General features: G+C 36.7%; 1 non-coding gene across 1 annotated transcript; it reads left to right on the top strand.

Annotated features, from left to right (window-relative positions):
- Nucleotides 1–5,217: 5,217 nt before the first annotated feature.
- Nucleotides 5,218–5,324, top strand: LOC127227575 (U6 spliceosomal RNA). The gene has a single exon (XR_007834994.1). It is a non-coding gene; the product is annotated as a U6 spliceosomal RNA (small nuclear RNA).
- Nucleotides 5,325–14,621: the final 9,297 nt, after the last annotated feature.

A 14,621-nucleotide genomic window follows, 5' to 3' on the forward strand; every position in this document is an offset into this window, starting at 1 on the left:
CCCTTGATATTTAACAGACCTGAACTGAACAAAGCACATTCAGTATGACTCATGTTAAATATCTGGTCACTTTTTAACTCCATGTAAACTTTCTGGTTAAACCTTATTTCAAAGAGTGAGATAATTATACTCTTAAAGTACTATCTGGTTTAGGTCAGTTTCTCTTGATGGGCAGAGAGATGGCTCAGTGGTTAAGATCACTGGCTACTCTTCAAGAGGAAAAGAGGACACTGATTCAATTCCCAGCACCCATGTCGTAGAAAATAACTCTGTAACTTCAGTCCTAGATGACCCAATGCCCTCTCCTGGCCTCCACAGTCATTGCACACACGTGGTACCTAGAAGTACATGCAGGCCAAGCACCCATACACACAAAATAAAAATAAATAGAACCTTCAAAAGTATATTCATTACTTTAAAGGGGAAACACAATTGCTATTAATGAATTAAAATTTAGTAGAAATACATAATATAATCTTAAATTTAAGCCAAGCAATTATACTATGTGGAGTTAGTTTCTGTGCTGCTTGAAGTTTTATCTCCTCTTTCTGTTAATGTGATTTTGTAAAATTTTCTTGTTCTCTTAGGTAGCCAATCCCCTTCCACAAACATGAAAATACACACAATTAACATAGTGCCTGCATGTATAGGTTTCATTGGAATTACTCTTACTCTGAATTCCTACATATGGTTTGGTTTGGCCTGCTAAATAAAACCTCCAGAACCTAGTGTAATACATCAGATATTTGTGCCCATGTTTCCCCAATATTAAAAAATTCAAGGATTAAGATATAGTCCAATAGCAGAGCATAAGCTTAGCATCCTCTGTGCTATAGGTTCAATCTTCAGTGCACATGTATGAAACCCCAACCATAAAGATACAGCTCCCATTTATCAAATGACTATAATCTGAGCCAGAATGCAAATACCACTTTTTAATGGTCTCTACCTCCCTTTTGTTGGACTTGTCTGGCCATAGCAGGTCATAACTATGAAGAACAAAGCCTTCCTTTCCTTTCCTTGGCCTCTTTAAATTTCTGCTGCACAAGACAATAAATCCTTTTCTTTACTGTCTCAAATCATCCTCCTTGACCAGAGTTTCCCCACATCCACTCCTCCCAGTACATCCCCCATCTCTCCTTTCCCCCCAGATATTCTTAGTAAGTCCCAGGTTAGTGCATGTGGGAGCAAGAAGTACAGGATTATGTATAGGGGACATTGTTAAAATACTGTCATATTTGCTTCCATTTTGTGATTTGAAATTGGCCTTATCCTCTAGGGGAATGTTAGTGGCAGTCTTGAAAGATCATCTGAGACCTTTCCACAGATATTCTTTGAAGCCTACCACTAGAATGTACTCCAACTCAACCTCTTCTTTGAGACTTTTTTTTCCTGTCTTGAAATATTTTTGGTCGAAACTATTCTAGGGTAACACAAGCCCATATGTTATATGTCTGAGAACCCATCACTAAAAATAAAATATGACTTGTCTATCCTTGCTCAGAAAGCCACACTATGCTCAGTGCCTCCAGAAATGAGGGGTCAAATCAAAGCCATGGAGATTGGAGTATTTCTTTCATTTTCCTGAAATCTCCCTCATTACTTGACTGAAGCTACTAGGGAAATGCCATTTTCTTTTCATTCACATTAGGAGGTAGAGGAATGGGATAAAAGCAAACTGTATTTATTCAAGGTATAGGAGTCCTAATTTTCTCTTGTCCTTTCTCTTGTGCGATAGCTAACATACAAAGATGGCATCAGAACAGTCATCTCTGGTAAAGTATCAGATGGATAGGCTAGCTGTTAAGTCCAGGATGATGGTAGTGAAGAAGCATGCGAGTCATTGCAGAGGTTTTTCTAATTCATCTCAGTGCTCAGATGAAGACAGTGGACAGCATAGACAAAGTTGCTTTCTGTATCCCATTTTGGAAGCTATCAAGTCTTATGTATTCATGATTATATAGAGATATGTTGTGGGTGTGTAAAAGTCTGTACCCTTCCTATGATAAACGGATATTTTACGTGTCCTTGCCTTCTTTGAATCTGTGGGCAGTAATTCCTTATGGAAGGGGGTAGAATTAGTCATGATTTAAGGTATTGCTATGGTTATCCTCAATAACTGCTGGCAATCTTTCAGATGGTGCACATCAAAGTAATGACGATGTAGATCTGGTACTATCAGCGATGGATGTTGATGGATAATGCTCCACAGGCCAGAACCATATCTGCAGTCAGAGTTATGGGAACCACAGAGTGAAACAGAACAGTGGAAAAATGTAGTTAATTCCATGAGGCAGACAAGTGCTGTAATGGCTGATGTTCTCACACAGGACAGAACTTCAGCAACAAAAGGCCTGAGCATGGTCACCTTATATGGAAAAATTTTCCTTGCTGGATTTGACATTCACAAAGCTTAAAAATGCTTCACATGAAAAAGTCTAATGTATCCTTTTCTGCTCAGTCTTTAATAAGTGATTTTCTTGGGATTTTTAAATAAAATGGAGAAGATAAGCAATTAAAATATAAGCATCTAATTTTCAGATTAAAATCTGTAACTCTCCTACCTCAAGTACATGTTTACATAGACTCCACTTCTGTCTTTTCAAATCTGATTCAATAACCAGCTTATTCTAAGACACTAAACACAATGAGAGCTAAATACTTTCTTTCCTTTCTTTCCTTTCTTGCCTTTCTTTAAAAATTATGATGTGCTTCAACACAAACTGTTGTGAATTTGACTAACAGATTTGTGGATATAGATATATACATAATAGTTTGAAAGAGTTATTTTGATATGAGGCTCACTGATAGTTTCCCAATTGTAATATTTTTGACTCCCAAAGAAAATTAAGACACACAGGTTAATTCAGTTTTGCAGCTAATATTCAAAAGAATATTTTTATATGATGCTACAGACAGCTGTATTGCTGTGTATCTTTCTCTATACCGTTTAGTAGATTCTAAATTCTAGGTGCTTGTCTTAGTTAGGATGCTTTGAAAGAGACACCCTGATCAAAGAAACTCTTATAAAGGAAATAATTTAATTGGGGTGGCTTACATTTTAAGAGGTTTACTCCATTGTCATCATGATGCTACATGATGGTCTGTATGCATAGATGGTGCTGGAGAAGGAGTTGAGTGTCCTACATCTTGTCATTCAGGCAACAGGAAGTGTTCTGTATGACCTGCTGGGAGCAGCTTGAACATAAGAAATCTCAAAGCCTGCCTCAACAGTGACAGACTTCTTCCAACAAGGTCACTCCTACTCCAACAAGGCTATACCTCCTAATAGTGCTGCTCCCAATGAGCTTATGGGGGCCAACTACTCCCACAGTGTGTATTAGTGTAAAACATTTTTGCAAAATGGGGACTCTTTATACAATGTACAAGTGCTGCATTTTTTTGTTGTAATCTGTCATATTTCTGGGTGTTTCTTTTTTCCAACACAGGGCTGTGTCCATGCTTCTAATGGAGATATGAAGTGATGCTGTTGCTTCAGAACATGGGCTAACTTGCTAGAGGCTGAGAGGAGATACTGAGGAGATTCCAATTATGCCACTCCAGGTTATATAGCCCAGTCACTTTTCATGTAGCCCAGTCACCCTTCAGCAAGCAGGACTGCTGTGTGCAGACACAGAAGCCAACTCACAGACACTGTAGTACCTCATACCCTAACACGAGACATTTGAACAAACAAAAACACCATAAAACTTTAACCACTCAATTTCAGGTTTGTTGCTCCAAGGATGGCTAAATGATGCCAAAATGTAGGCATAGCCAAGTTACATAAACATCCACATAGGATAAAATCTTTAATGAGCACTGTGTAGTTCCCAGGTGATACATTTTTTACTTTTTCATTTGTACAGAGAGTGTGTTGTGTCCATGTGCATGTGTTCATGTGTAGAGTACACACATGTGTAAATGATCTAAGGCAGCCAAAGGTCAACACCAGATGTCTTCTTCTACTGTTTCCTACTTTGTTGTTTGATGCACTATGCCACCTGGAACTCATTGATTCAGCATGATGAGCTGGTCAGCAAGCCCTGGGGATTCTCCTGTTCATGCTTCTTGGTAAATGGATCATTCGACTCTGTCTTCATCTGTCTTGTTATGTGGGTTCTTGGGACCAGAATTCAGTCCGTCTCATTTCATAGAAACGTCTTTACTAGCTAAGATATTGCTCCAGCCCCAAATGATAATATTAGATGTCGGTGTTAGTGGCAATGCTCTACAAAAGGCAGTCACCTCAGCATTTTTTTTCCAGCATGGAATAATTTTTTCTTTCAACTCAAATTTCAATATGATATTAGTATTCTTTATTAGGTCCCTTGAGTAAGACATTTAAATTACTTTTCATAGCCTCTGGTGAGTATCTTAAAGCTAAAGCATATTATTTGTATTTTTAATGGCTATATTAAAAAAGCATTCATTAAAAACTTATTGGGGATGCCATTATGCCAACATTTACTATTCAGACTATCCAAGAAAGAAATCTAAATAATTATATTGAACAGTTTTACAGTGTACTAAGAACACTGCAAGCCTGTAGGGATTTTGCATGTGTTACTTGGTTATAACTAACCATGGCTAAAACAAGTCCTTTGATTATGAATGTTACATGAATTTCATACTTTTAGTGGTTCTGATTAGGACTGAAGAATAACTAATCCAAAATCGCACTACAGGTATTTTCAGGGCATTTAGATTCCTTCATAGGATTTTCCTGTCTAGAGATGTTAATCTGTTAGCACACTTTGTCTTAGTTTAGGAGATGGGTTTTGGTACAGGATTGTAGATTTGGTCTTGACTTAAAGGGTTATACAGTGTGTCCTTCAATACTACTACATGTCCAAAAAAGTCTATGTCATTATACAACCACTCTTATTTTTCCTTTTCTTGGCACACAGAAAATGTTTCAGTAAAATGTCTGCCACTAATATGGCATTTAAAGAGTTTTGTCCTCAATTTAAAAAAAAAAATCACCTATGACCAAGGGATAAAGTGTGTCTCTGTCATTGAGAACATGCTAAATACTTGCTTAGATCTGATGTGAGTTCTCTATCCCCTGCTCTTTTTTATTTGCTACTCCTTGCTTGGGGTGAGGTGAGGGAAAGAAGGAAGGCTTAGATTTAATCAAGCAAGACTTATTAATAAGTCAGTGGCTTCCTGAGACTTGTACACATTAGATATCTGACCTACTGTCTTATTGTGCTTGTGCTCAATCTGGCAGCACATACACTAAGACTGGAATGATACAGAGAAGATTAGCATTGCCCCTGTGCAAGGATGACACACAAATTCATGAAGTGTTCCATATTTTTTTTTTAATGGCAAAAAAAAAAAAAAAAGATCATTGTGCTCATGTGTTCATGTGACTATGGATTGATTTTGAAATTCTTTGAAACTTAATTTTGGAATTCTCCCTCTCTAGGAAGCTCCCTTTTGGAGCTGGGTTAAAGATTATGGAATGTCATTAACAATACAGTTTTTTTTTTTTCTCCCTGATAACTACTTCAGGTGTTCTGGTTTAGTGAAAGACAACCCAAGAGAGACATAATCATCATAGTGTGTTTTATGTAATTCACATGCAGTTTATTTCTGTTGGAGTTTGCGATCTTAGCAAAATCCCACTTCCTGTTTTTGAGGGGAAAATGGCATAAAAAATCATATAAAAAGACTCACAAGGCTCTTGGACATCAAATAACTCTTACAAAACACAATTTTAATGAATTAAGTGTAAATGAATCAGAAACATGTGGGTTGAATTTCATTTGAAATACCCATGGGCTTAAAAATTAAGAAAAAAAAAAAAGGAGAGAAGAATTGTTTGGCAAACAATCATGTGTATTTTATTGAGCTCCAGTATTTTGGGGAAAAAGAAAAAGAAAAAGAGAACAGCCTTGATTTGGTTGACTGAATTAAAACAGCATTGATGTAGACTTTATATATTTATTTAAAAATTATATAAAAGTCAGATTGAAAGTATAATTGTGTTTTCCCCCCTTGGGAGCCTGATTCATTTATGTTAGAGTAGTTTTCAAGTACAGTAACATTTTGATTAACCAGAACTCTAAGTATTTAGTTGTCTTTTCACAGCCAAAGAAAAAAACTAAAAAACAACAGTTCAAGTTGAGTTCATTAGAACTGAGGTAAAGAAAACACAGGGGTCATTCAGTTCACTAACCAAGAAGATTTCTAATTCCAAAAGCATAGTGAGCCTCGTTAACTAACCACTGAGCAAAATGCTACAATAACAGCCATGCAGGGACCAGAGCTCCAAAGATAAAAAAACTAGAGATAAGTGGAAAAACCTGTGCTTTGAGAACAAGATATGAGATAAGAAGAAATGATTTACAAGAAGAAAATATGAACACCGAGGGTAAAAAGCTCTAAGGGGCAGTTGGGAGTGGTTGGATTAGGAAGCAGGGGCATTAGGAGCTGGAAAACTGGAGAAGGAAAAAGCAGAGAAAATAAGAATAGTCAACATGTAATTTCTATACATCTATTTCTTAATCTAGATATAAATATGAGTTTCCCTACCAGCTTGTGCATAGATAAAGCTATAATATGATTCATTATACCTAGGAATTGCTTAGGTTTAGGTATAGTGAAACACTGAATTACAAACTCAAATGTACTTATTATATGGCTATTTGCTTAAATATAATAAGTTTTATTTAGATAAGACACATTCATAATTTGAAGGGGTGAAGAATTTAAATTGTGAGTCCTCCCCCAGGAGACTTCGAGACCTACCTTCCTGACAGAGGAAAGTCTGCTCTTATTAAAGAAATAAAGAAATGACATAGTAAAGAGCAGAATCAGAAACTCACCCTTTTCCAAGTCTAGGGTAGAAGGAAATCCATATTCTTACAATTTTTCTAACTAAGGTACGTGTTTAGCTTGTTTTTTGTTCCCCGTCACTGTAAAATCAATGAACTACTCTGTTTAGAAGCAAAGTCTATAAAGACTCTCTAAAAGTCATTTGTCCCAAGACCAGCTAATAATAATTTGTTGATATGCGACTCTCTTACAAGAGAGGTCAGTAAGAGTTTGGAATTTGGAGCTAAAAATATATGTCCTGATTATCTATTCATTAAGTTAATGGACATCCAGTCTGTTTTCATTTCACAGCTATGGTAACACAGCAGCTGTAAGCACGGATGAGAAAGTTTCTCATTAGAGAAGTATAAAATCCTTAGGTAAAAATAAGCTATCTATTGTATATAATTCGAAGTCTTAAAACATTTTTAAATGAGAGCTCTCCAATATTTATTCAACTTAAATGAAAGGGAATGTAAATTTCAACTGGTAGTTTTTTGGTTTTTTTTTTTTTTTTTTTTTTTTTTTGCAGTTGTTTTGTTTTGTTTTTAGAAAAGCACAAAATTTGTTTATAAGGCTGTTGTTACTTCTTGCATAGATATGAACCCATGTCATCATTTATGGCATTAGCTATATCTCAGATTTCAAGTTTTCTATGTGTTTATATGTGTCCTACATCCAACATGAGTAGTCCTCAGCAGTAGAATTTTATTATCATTTTTATGGAAAAGAGTTAAAAACAACAATAGCCTGAGCTGTTGATGATGATTTGCCTTTGAGGTTTCTAAGGCCAATATACCTGATATGTTCAAACAAGTGGGTTTCTGCGAAGCTTCCTCATGTATCCTGTGCTTTTTGGCTTACCCAGTCATTACTTTCTCCCGTCTCCAATCTCTGCATCCTTAACCCCAAAGTTATGCTCATCACCTTTCATGTCTCTATCGCGGTAAATAAGGATCAGGATAAACAAATAGGCCGAATAGATGTTTATTCAGGGAGAAATAACTTACAACCTAGACAGATGAACACCAGGAAATTCAACCCGATCCTCTCCTGTCCGAGTCACGCCAGAAAGAGAGCGCACCTTCCTGGCCCCCTCTGACCTCCTTCCACAGGTCACCTCCGCCCATGGCTCCACCCCCAATGGGCGTGGTCAGTGCCACAGAAGGAGACAAAGTGAATATCCCACTACAATTCCCCTTTTAGTCTAAAGAAAAGATTTAGGCTTAATACAAAACTATATACAAAACAGTGAATAACAAGTGTGCCCCAAGAAAAGGAAAATCGAGAACAAAATGACCTACATATCTAGTCCTAGGGTGAGGGCTCCACCCCCCAATGGGCGTGGTCAGTGCCACAGAAGGAGACAAAGTGAATATCCCACTACATGTCTCCTATGCTTTACTGTGCAGCCAAGTTGAAGTTTTTCTTGAGTTAGAAGACCAAATGTTTTCCTCATAGCTTTTACAATGTTCTTGGTCATTTTAAGTCAACTTGACACAAACTATAGTCTTCTGAAAGGAGAAATGTCAATTGAGAAAATGCCGCCATAAGACCAGGCTACAGGCAGGCCAGTAGAGCATTTTATTAGCTAGTAACTGATGGAGAAAGGCCCAGTTCATTGTCAGTGGGACAACCCCTGGGCGGGTGGTCCTGGGTTCTATAAGAAAGCAAACTGAGCAAGGCTCAAAGAGTAAGCAAGTAAGCAGCACTCCTCCATGGCCTCTGTAACAACTCCTGCCTCCATGTTCCTGACCTGTTTGATTTCTTGTCCTGACTTCCTTCAATGGTGAACTCAGATGTGAAAGTATAAGCCAAATGAACTGTTTCCTACCCCAAGTTTCTTTTTGTAATTTTGTATCATTACAGCAATGGTGTACCTAACTAGGGCATCATCTACCCTTTCTTTTTGATAAACCTTCCATTGGTACCTCATTTAACTATTTGCCACACCCCTATGTGTTTCATGTTCCAAATTAAGCACTGGAAGTCCATATATGAGAGAGAATATGGAATGCATGTCATCTTGTGCCTGGGTAATCTCATTATAATCTTTCCATCTCTATCCATTCACTTGTAAATTTTATGACTTTGTTTTTCTTTACAGACGAGTAATATTCCATGTGTCTATGTATCATGTTTTCTTATCTATTTATCACTGGATTTACATTTTGATTGATCCCATTTCTTAGAAGAGTCATGTGAGTTTATGGTTATTATTGGGTACATTAGTGAGTTTTAATATCGCTTGAGCTGCGGAATGACACTCTTACCATTGAAAATAAGAATCAAAATAGAATTATACCATGTAGACATTCCGTGTAAGCTCACCTCTCATTCTCTTTATTCAAAATTGCCTTCAGAAAAATTGTTAAATCCCTTTGGTACACCAGGAAGGAAATCAAATCTCAACTGTATGCAAATTCCTGATATTCTCCTTCAAGCATCAGGGACGGTTCATCTGCAAAGTGCATCTCATCTTATCTCAGAGCTTTTAAAGAACTTGATCCTTAAGAACACCTGTTGCTAAGATGGCTTGCAGCTCTCCTTGCTGTATTCCCTCTTTTTTTTTTTTTTTTTTTTTTTTTTTTGGATGCTGTTTCACCCAGCTGCTGCTAATTAGAAAAACAAAGCAAATCCCTCTGGTGGATGATGGTTGCTGAAGAAACCATAGGAAACATAGAGCCAAAGTACACCACAAGACTTTTTGCTTTAACTCAGGGGGCCCACTACACTATATCCTCCTTGACTGTAAAACCACAGGAATGTGTTCATATCACTAACCACAAGAGAGGACTTCATGTATGAATGTGAGGAGATCACGAGCAGAATATTAATCCATGATGTATGACTGTATATGTTTTTCAAAAAATTTTAAAAACCATATGTATCTGAAACAGGGCATCGTAAGTTTATCAGCCATAGGAAAGGAAATGAATAATAGGGTAAGTAATAAGGAATGAGACTTTCCTACAAGTTACTATTTTTAGCAAAAGAGATTTTCAAATTCTATACACAAGTGATCATACAACAGAGAACACACCAACACAAGAATTCAAAAGCATATGCAAACTGTAGAACTAGGTGAGCCCAAATCTGCCAATAATAATTAATACATGTTTTAAAATGCTACAATTGCATATATTTACATGTGCTTAATATGCTTAATGTGTATAACATTTAAGCAATAATTAAGAACATTAAACTTGTTTTATTGTTTAAATATTTATAAGATGAGTCACAGAAGCAAAAAGGGTAGGCATTTCCAGAATCCTAAATACTGTTAAAAGAAATAAATATGTTCATCTTTGTACTAATATGCTTCTTATGCTTTCCTCTGTGTCTTACAGTGAACATTTCTGAAACATAGCAAAGATTTTGTGCTAAATTAAATTATGTATAATAGTACATAGTCATAAACATTTCCCAGGACTAGAGACAGAGCTCAGTGGGTTAAATGCTTGATGTCCAAGCTTGAGGATCTGAGTTTGCATCCCCAGAACCAATGTAAAATCCAGACCAGGTGGAATACACCTATAGCCTTAGAGCCATCACAGTCAAACTGGGAGCTCTAAAACTCACTAAACAACCTCATCTAAAAAAAAAATTCTTTTGGAGAGTGACAACATAGACAACATATATACATTATACATACATACACACACACACACACACACACACACACACACACGCACACACACACACACATCTCCAACTAAAATCTAAACTTTCTTAGTCTTAAGATTCAAGATATAACTTCAAACTACCCCTCAGATCTTAATTTTCTGTCTCTACAAACATTTCCCAGTACTGAACATTTTAAAGTTCCCAAAATGAGCCAAGAAATCCCCCTTCAAGTGGAAATCCATTTAATAATGATACAACCATACTTCCATTCCTGAGGTGCTGAATTTTATGACTTCAGTCCAAAAACCTTAGCTAGAAAGCTCTAGAGATTGAAAAGAATCATGCTGTAAATTGTATGCCGTTCTGCATGAGATAACATCTTTCTGGATCATACTTGTTCTGCTCAGATTGTTCTCCATCCATCACATCCATGCCCGATATGTTTTATACCCATTAATCATTTAGTAGCAATCACAGTGCTATACCCAAATAATCTTCATTTTAGTTAATAATAGACCCAAAATGGAAAAGCAATCAAGTTGGTGCTTTGGAAATGCCTTGAAGAGCTGAAGCATGTTCTTGGTGTTGAAAGATAAGAACAAAAAAAATACTTTAAGAAAACATATTCATATACTTACTATATCTCTTATTACACTTGTCCTACCTTATAATGAATCACTATGGTCACTTACTGTGCCTAACTTATAAATAAAATTATCACAATTATGCAGATGTTAATAAAAGTATAGGTGATCCACAGTTAATAATGGCTTAACGTACACTTTTCCAACCTTACAATATAGCAAAAGTGATGATCATTCAGTAGAAACTTTGCTTCTGATTTTGAGTTTAGGTCTATTTCTAGGCTGCTGATAAGAATGTGTGATAGTCTCAAGATGCTAGTTAGTTGTAGCGAGTCACAGCTTCCAAGAAGCCAGAGGCAAGCAAAGTTCTATAGTATGCTACACTACTGGTGTTTCTGGATACAAGTGTTAAATCATATGATATACTGAACACTGTTTTATATGATAGACTTCTGTATTAAATATAATTTTCCCATCTATAGGCTATGTGGTTATTAATGTATATTTAAGCTAGCCTAAATTAAGCTATGATATTTGGAAGACTTGATAAATGGAAGTTTTTTGTTTGTTTTTTGACATAGCATGTCCTAGTCACATGATTTTTATTGGTATATAAATTCACCAAAGATCAAGGAGCATTGAGGCATACAAACTCTTACATAATGTTTCATATTTTCACTACTAGAACCTGAGCACAAGTAGAGGAGGGAACTGTAAATTCTGAAACACTCATTGTTTCAGTTGTCAAACATATGGCCAATATTCAGTGTTTAAAAAAACTTATTTGAGAAATTATTGGAGTTGGTTACTATGGTGATATAGGATACTGAAGTAAAAATGAAGTAAAAGAACAAGTGGTTGTAGCATGCCTAAAATACAGAATGGAAAGATTTTTACTGTGTAAAATAAATTCATACAAATAAAGTATTATATAGTAATTGAGGCTTCAAATCAATGGAAATAGGAATGGCATAGATAGAAATAGCAAAATCAAAAGCAAGGGTGTAGTGGCAAATGAGGACAGATTAGCCATCACTTTCCCCATTCCTATCTTTACTTCAGCACCGCCCAGCTATTATCTCTGGAACTGCCCCAGCTGTCCTCCCCAAATCTTCCCATGTCCCCCCTCTCAAGCCAATAGCCTCTTCTTCAATGATTATTATGCTATATGTTTCTGTATGTATTTGAATGCACACATGCACACACACACACACACAATCTGCTGAGTCTAGTTTTGTTGTTTGGGTATATACAATTTCAATGCTGACCACTCTACACTGGACCATTGTGGGATATTTGATCATACCTTCTGATTGTTTTAATAAAGAGCTGAATGACCAATATCAGGAGAGAATAGGCAGAAATTCTGGGTAGAAGAGAGGCAGAATTTTAACAGCTAGTCACAGAGGGAGTAGGATGTACAGAATGGAGGAGAGGTAAAGTCATATGGCAGAATGCAGATTAATAGAAATGGATGAGTTTATTTTAGGAGAGCTAGTTAGGAACAGGCCTAAGTTAAGGCCAAGCTTTCATAATTAATAAGAAGTCTCTGTGTCATTATTTGGAGGCTGGTAGTCCAAAGAAAATCTGACAAGAAAGACTTCTACACTGGACAACCAAAAGAGGGCTAATTATACAATTTATTTTGAGCATCTTTACCTAATATCTTCCAACTCCTCCTATATCTGCCTTCTCTACCCCTACCTTCTTACTCATTCAACTTGGAGTGTTTGTTTTCTTTTTCTCCCCCATCAAGCCCAGGGGCTGCATGTTCCATGTAGGGCTTTGAACACCACAGGCTCTTTCCCTACCTATCAATGAACTGATGAATTAGCAGTCATATTAATTGCCATCTACTGCAAGGTCTTTTCCTGTTGTTTTGCTTTTCTTTAAATTCTCTCATATATTACTCACTGGCAGTAGTTTCCCTCCTTCCTTTCATCCCAGTCCCTCCCCACCACCTCCCCTCTCCCATACATCCATCCTCCCTGCTCACATTGTCCTTCAGAAAACAACAGGCCTCCTGGAGACATCAACCACACATGGCATATCAAATCTGAAAAGTCGTCTTATTTGTTAGCCCACATCCAAATACTGCAACTTACACTTCAACAACAACAAAAAATACACCCTAGCTAAATTACCTGCACAGAATAAAACAAAGTTCAATTAACAACTTAATCTAATAAAACCATGTATTTGGGTGTTTTATGTAAAACCTCATACAATATTGGCTATCTGTTATGTTTTCTTTTCTACTGTAGGATGGCATATAAATATAAATAAAATATACTAAAGCCATGCCTAGTTTAGGCCAATATCAGGGAATATTACTATAATTACTCCTATTATTTATTTCCTCATAGAAGAAAAGAAATTATTAATGCTAAAAAGTGATTTAATAATCCTTTCTTTCTTATTTTTAATCAGGCTCTGCTATACCTTACATGTACTTAAAACACTGTGATGTAACTAATATGTAAATAACTGTAAGGAGTAAGGCTTTTCCTGCCACGGGTCCCACCACCATGCCAGCCCTAATTAACTCACAGAGACTCTGTATTTGATATAATGCTGTTGGCCTGTTACTAGTTTCTTATTGGCTAGTTCTGTCTTAATTATTAACCCATTTCTATTAATCTAAGTATTTCCACATGGTCTCATCTTACTGGAGAGTGGGCCCGGACCTCTGCTCTCTCCAGTCTCTCCATGTTGACTCCTCCCTACTACTTCCTCTCTCCTCCTTGTCTCCTAGTCCCGCCTATCTTGCTTTCCTATTGGCCAATGGTACTTTATTCATTAACCAATAAGAGAAATATATTTACAGAATGACATCTCCCATAAAATAGCTGCCTTTTAAGGATGAGGAACCTGTGATCCGCAGACATTAAATATCAAATCTTTCCAAGATTACATAATTAACTCATAGCAAAGCTTTCTAGGGACTTCACCCTCATGTCATTCTGATGTTACAGCCTTTTGATATAACCTTCAGAATCATCCACCAGTAGAAAAAGAAAGCCCTTTGCAATTATATAGATTATTTTAAAGCAAACTTTCAAATGACATCAAGGCCTGACTCTTCCTGATTAGATCACACTACTTGGGGCACACTTTCACCTCCAAGAAGTTGAATGATGGAAGTTGTAGACGATTTCTTGCCAATAAGATGGTACCATGTAGGAGGCTATTCAGCACATCATAGGAACTTCAGTAAAGTATATTAAAGATATGTCTAAGCCACTTGCCTAAATACCAGTCACAAAGAAAAGGGAGAGAAGGCTAGAAGGCATGTTCTCAATTTCCCCAAAGTGATGAAAAGAGCTGAGTCTCTTTGTCATCCATGTGGTTAGAGACATCATAATCTGATCTGCTGTATCATTTGGATGTGTCAACTCCACACAGATGGCAGGGATAGTGTTTGGATCCCGATAAGACAGTTACTGGTTTAGTATGGGCTACCCAAATCAAAATCAAATCTCTGCCATGTCTGAAGCAAATACTGGAACAGGATGAAAGAATCAGGGTACCTATAAAGATTGGAGACATGGCAATGTGACTCCAAGACAAGATATCATAAAAGAG

This window comes from Phodopus roborovskii, unplaced genomic scaffold, assembly GCF_943737965.1.
Source record: "Phodopus roborovskii unplaced genomic scaffold, PHOROB, whole genome shotgun sequence".
Lineage (NCBI taxonomy): Eukaryota > Metazoa > Chordata > Mammalia > Rodentia > Cricetidae > Phodopus > Phodopus roborovskii.